We start from the raw sequence: 6,116 nt of genomic DNA, 5'->3' as shown, positions 1-6,116 counted from the left end.
TTACTATGCCTTAAACGTGCATTTGTGAAATGTTGCTTTTGATGTAAACCTCATAACTTAAAATTTAATATTTAAATTAAGTAGGAGTAGGATTAGAATAATGAAAGCGATTGAAGCTGTGGGAAGATTGATAGTTGATGGTATTAGTGTGGCTCCTCCAATACCATTTTCAATATCACCTAAAGATATTGATCCAATATCTAAAGTTAGATCAATTATAGAAATGAAGATTTGCAGTTTACCTTCTCAGGCTTGCCATTAGTGTTTCACATTTTGGCTTTTAGCTTTGCTTTGAATTCTTCACAGATGAATTCAAATCTAAACATAATTGCACTACAGTATAACATTAATTAGGCAGTTTTCTGAAGTCTGAGACCATCATGCTTATCTCGTGATGTTTTGAGCCTTCATAGCTTAAATCCATTGTAACGTTATGGAATCCATAGAACAAGTTTGTGGAGAAAGGCTTCAGAGAAGTTTTTTGGTGCTGTAATAATCCAAATAAGGAACCATTTCAGGAATTGATGGAAGGTGAGTTATTCTGTAGTAACTATGCTTCAATTGCCATGCAGTACATGCAGAAACAATCCACTTCAACATCTGAATATTTGGTTTGGAACAGTTGTTTAATGAATATTCAGTTAAACACTTGGATACAAGCTCTTGCCAGAAGGCCAAATCTCTGCCATTTATCTTGGAATGTTTCTGAACACATTCTACTCCTTCTGTTGACTCTACACACTTCTGTTCTTGGATCTCTGATGCCAGCACAGAAGGCTTTGCTTTAGAAAATACGATCCTGCAATGACATGCCTTCAGTTGAGCTTCTAGTCTTTCAAAATTAATGCTATTTCTCCTTTCAAGTGGCAAGTTCTCCCGAAGGAGTGAATAATACAGTTGCAGAAATTGAATGGCAGTAGTAGCTTTGACTTTCTGACACACTTCCTCCAATACAATCTTTTCCATTCTCAACAGGTCTGAAACCATAAACCTGTATTGACTTATTCGAATCAAGTCAGTTGCCAATGGGACATTCCTTTCCTCTTCTATTGATTTGAAAGCCAAATAGGAGCAGCTCAGTCCAACACACCCAAGGTGCTTGGGCTGTACCTTCATTTTAGACAGGAAGCTGTCCAGTAAATCCACAGCTAGAGAATGTCTCTGTGTTGAAGTCAAAGAACTGAGTTAGATTAAGAAGATCTTTTACTTCAAAGTCCCTTTGTCTTGCAGTCATTCTGAGGCCATTATCGTGTGCAGACTCAATTAGTCTCAAGCCACAGACCTCTGGCTGACATCCAGACTCCTGTTCCAAAAGGGCATTCCGCTGGTGTAGCAGTTTCTGAGAGTCAGTTGTTGTCAGTACCTCAATCATCTTGAGAGTGACTGCAGCTCCTCAGCGGTAACCACCTTTCCTGGTCTTGCTCACCTTTCCTCAAGTTATCAGATCCGAGATGCCTAGGAGGAGAGGGGACTTGCAAGAGGCCCAGGGAGGGGGGCTGTTCTGGGTGGAGGTCTCAGCACTGCTGCCAAGATGACTCAGCTCTGATCAGGGTCAGCTCGAAGCCCCAATATTTAGTTTTTTTGAACTTGCTTTTGGCATCTTTTTCATGAAATCATCCCCCATGCCTGTGTCCTGAACGGTATTGCCCAGGTTGTGTTCCAGGGTTTTTATAGTTTTAGGTTTTACATTTAAGTCTTTAATCCATCTTGAGGTGATTTTGTATATGGTGTAATGAAGGGGTTCAGTTTAAATCTTCCACATATGGCTAGTCAGTTTTCCCAGGACCATTTATAAACAGGGAATCCTTTTCCCATTGCTTGTTTTTGTCAGGCTTGCCGAAACCAGCTCAGTCGTGGAGATCCCAACCCAGGTGGCACTGAAGGAATTAAGAAACAGACACAGAGATAGAGAGCAAAAAGCATGGGACACACACGGGGCCTCAGCATTCCCAGCTGAGAGCCTCAAACAGAGACTGATCCACACGTTTATCGACAGCAAGCAAGTAATAATTATGATTTAACTAAAAGCATTCTTTGCAGAGAACAAAACATTCTTTAGTGGCAAGAAACAGGCTCTGGTGTGCTTATCTACTGCAGCTGGAACATGTGTAAGGCACATGTGACTCATGCAGCAGAAGCGTCCTCCTGCCCCCACCAGCGGTCTTCCACCCAAGGGCCATTAGGTCTTTCTTTCTGGCTCCAGTAAACCAACAATCTCTAGCAATGTGCATCACTGCCATCACGGGGATGTCACAGTGCTATAGATAGTCTGTTTATGGCCAGTTTCTTTAAGGCCTGTTTATGCCAGGCTTAGGGCCTGCTCTCAAATGCTCCCAACATGTCCTCCCTTTCTATTTTGCAAAGTATAAGGGCAAAGGCAGCTTTGTCATGGTAAGCTACTTCTCACTGGATTTGGGATCCACAACTGCAGAGTATACAAAGACAAGAAATACAGATTAGAAGTACAATCATCTTCGAAATCACAGAACCTCCCAGTATTTTTATCCACTTGAGAGTATTTATGGCTGCTAATCCATCGGGGGCTCCTTCAAACACTTCAGTCCCTGGCGTTACTATTAAGACTGCCTGGGAGGCTTGAAATACCTGCTCTTTCAGTTTTGCAATATCCAAAGAAAAATTTCCAGTATGACCCTGTAAATGTCTCTTAATTCCCATTCATGTTCTGATTCATTATAAAGGTGAGGAGTAATACAGAAATCAGAAGTATTCCAGTCACATTTTAGTTGCATTCTATATTCTAAACTCATTACACTATCTCCCAACTGTACGACAGTTTGTTGGAGATCATTAATCTGATTTGCTATGTTCTGATCCATTTTGGTTTGAGGATTCCACAGTAGAGTAGAGTTCTTCTGGCAAGTATTTACATAGTCTGCTGTTTGTACTGTTGAATGCAAAGCAACTCCAGCTACCGTAACCATAGCTGTGACAGCAATCAATCCAATAATGATTAAGATTAAATTTGCAATGAAATTCCTGGTACATTTTAGAACCTTTTGTAAAATTTCAGTGAAAATATGTACTGATGGGGATGTTTCCCAGGGATGAGATAGATTTACTGGTAGCCATATTCCCTCTTGGGCTCTCAGCAGTAATATGGAGCTATAAGAGTCAAACATAGAGGCATTAATACAAGAAAGCAACTTATAATTTTGACATGTTACCTTGGAGTTAAGAAAATTAACCTACAACCTTGCCACTACTAAAGGAGAAGGAGGTTTAACATAGCTCTGAATCCAAAGAGTTTTATCTTTACAAATTCTAATGAATAGTGATGATTGTAATGGGATCTGGTATAATTTTCTTTCCAGACCTTTATTGGTTTCAGGGCCATAAGTAATTTCTGAAGTTTTTAAATTTAGTTTCCAATTTTGGCCAAATAATTTTTGGTCAGGGTCCTACCATGCCTCCATTTTTCCAAATAATAGGGACATTTATTTCAGTGTGTATTGACTCAAAACTGTTATTACTTTTTGTATTTAAGTAGTTTAGTGTCATAAGAAGGCTGACTAGTGCAATTAATGCTAAATATCCTCTTAGGGGACCAATCAATAACAATTCCAGGAGAAATATTGTGTAGTACCTCAGCCTCTGCCGAAACACAGTTTTTCCAAGTTAATATTTTTTAACTTAGAGGACCATTCTTTATGTTATCTGCCTTTAATTTTTTGGGGATGGACACAACTTTGTATTCAACCTGTATCATTGTGAACCAATTTTAACATGTAATTAGAATTCTATTGGATTGGCTCAGTATATTTTCCTTCCCAAATCTTTACTATTCTCAACGCCATTAATATTTTCAATAACTCTTTATGTTTGGCTCCTGTAGCTGGCCATATCATTTGAGGTTGAGGTTCCATTATACCACCATATGCTCAAATAACAGAAACATTTTTGCAGTACTTCTTATGGTTTCCACCCTCTGATCATTTTGTCTAGATACAGGGTGACCATTTCCTATAGACTGAGAGGTGGGCCTCATAAATACTCCTTTAGGGGACCAATCAATAATGATTCCATATGAATCATTATGCAACACCTCTGCCTGCCCTGTGATACAATCTTCCCACGCAAATTCCTTCATTTATTATGACCATGTCCAATCCACTTTACAGATAGGTTTTTGAGGCAGTAGACTTTGGTTACAGGAGCATAAACACTGTGGTAAATACTAAGACCAGAAAGCATAAGTAATTGGGCCACAGATTGGTTACACATAGACACTATTGCCAGTCAAGGTTGATGACTTGGAAGTAGGCAGCCATTGGCCTTTCCCAGGCAAATAGGTAGATGCTCAAATCCTAAGGAGATAGTCGTAACTGTTCCCTCCTCCTGGGAGTGAGATGGGCCTCTATCATCTGTAGGGCCAGGCATCCAAAAACTATAATTAGTGTGTACCTCCACTGGGGAGTCTAACTAAGTTACTGGCAGTAGAAGTGGTGGAAAAGGAATATATGCCCAATAAGTATAATTGTTTTTTGTTTCAGCAGTTACTGGGGAAATATACAAGGCAATGGTGAGCACAGCCTTCATAGCTGCCATGAAACTACTCATTGTAACTGGCCATCCCACCCTTCTCAAGTTTTCTTTAGGTGTCTTTGACAACTTCTTGATTTGGCCCCAAGTGGGTAGCTGCACCTGATAGGTGTTGCTTGTTTGTCCTGGTGTCTTCCTCAGCATCAGTTTCACCATTGCTGCAACTGGGAGGTCCTTGGGTTTCTCCCCAAACCTCTTGGTATCTGGCTTATGATAAGGTTTTAGGTGTCTTGATGGTACCCTGGAGAGATACAAGCATAGCCTCTTCCCATATTATTATTTTACCCGTTTCCCAACTTTTTGTTATCGGATTTCTTCACCAAACCAGTTGTTCAGATTTTGTCTTTGTAGCTGGTTTCTGTAGATGCTATTCAGCTGCTGATAATATCTGTCCGTTAGGCAGGCTCAAACAATTTAAAGTTAGTAATGCTATACATTCAATTGCATATGTGGGGTCCCATTGTCTCTTCCCTCCTTTTGTTTCTGTAACTGTTTTAGGGAGAGATTCATCCATTCTACAATAGCTTCTCCTTGTGAATTGTTTGGAATGCCAGTGATATGTTTAATATTGCACTGTGAGAAGAATGTAGCTAAAGCTTGACTAGTAAATCCTGGGGTATTGTCTGTCTTAACAGAAGCTGGAATGCCCATGACTACAAAGAACTGCAACAGATGCCATTTAATACAGGCAGAAGATTCCCCAGTTTGGCAGTAGCCCTTTTATAAATAAAAATTTGATGCCAAAAAAGAAATAGCACTCTAAGATATGTCCTCTCAGCAAGGCAGTTTACTTCTATAGGAGTGTGTGGGTCGCACGGATGGAGCAATGATGGCCACTGCATGCTTGGACAAGGGAGGAAGGGGTACTTATGCCTGATGGGGGTCATCCCTGCTGCTATGTCATCCCCTATTGGCTACAGTTAGATTGCACAAGCTAGATTAATCCTGACTGGCTATTTTAAATGGATCAGGGGTCCAAACTGGAGTGGCAGGGTGGGTGTTTTGGCAGAAAGGATGGTTACAGGTGTGTCATAGTAGGCAGCCAGGGGTGATCAGGTGACTGGAATGAGTCAGGATGGAGGAGGGAGGGGGAGCAGATGTGAACTACTGATTAGAACTGGTGGAGAAGGTTGTTTACTGGAATCACAAGAAAATTAATCTTTAAAATAGAGACTTAAAGAATAAGAGAGCTGAACATACTGACATACTGATTCTTTGAAGAGAAACTTGGGGTTCACTATAACAGCCCAAACAAAATGAGAAAATTTATCTATGCATACGTGAATATAAGCCAATTTTCCAAAAGAAGAAACATGGGTAACATTCATTTGCCAAAGACAGTTTGGTTCCAATCCATGGGGGTTAATCCTGTAAAGGACACAGAATGAATCATTTTGAAGCAGGATTGGCTGTGAGAAACAGATCTCTTGAACGCTGAACTGGGAAGGAAGAGGTGTTTATTATTATTATTATTATTATGGCCAGGAGCCAGGTGACAATTTGTCTAACTGACCATGCTCCCCTAACAAAGAGAAGCTCTGCCTTTATATAGGCTT

At 40.3% G+C, this 6,116-nt stretch overlaps 1 pseudogene; it reads right to left on the bottom strand.

Moving 5' to 3' along the window:
- Window positions 1-337: 337 nt before the first annotated feature.
- Window positions 338-1,440, bottom strand: LOC108298859 (annotated as a pseudogene).
- Window positions 1,441-6,116: the final 4,676 nt, after the last annotated feature.

This window comes from Cebus imitator, unplaced genomic scaffold, assembly GCF_001604975.1.
Source record: "Cebus imitator isolate Cc_AM_T3 unplaced genomic scaffold, Cebus_imitator-1.0 Scaffold1148, whole genome shotgun sequence".
NCBI lineage: Eukaryota > Metazoa > Chordata > Mammalia > Primates > Cebidae > Cebus > Cebus imitator.
The sequence above is the reverse complement of the archived record's forward strand: the minus strand, read 5'-3'. Positions and strand labels throughout refer to the sequence as shown.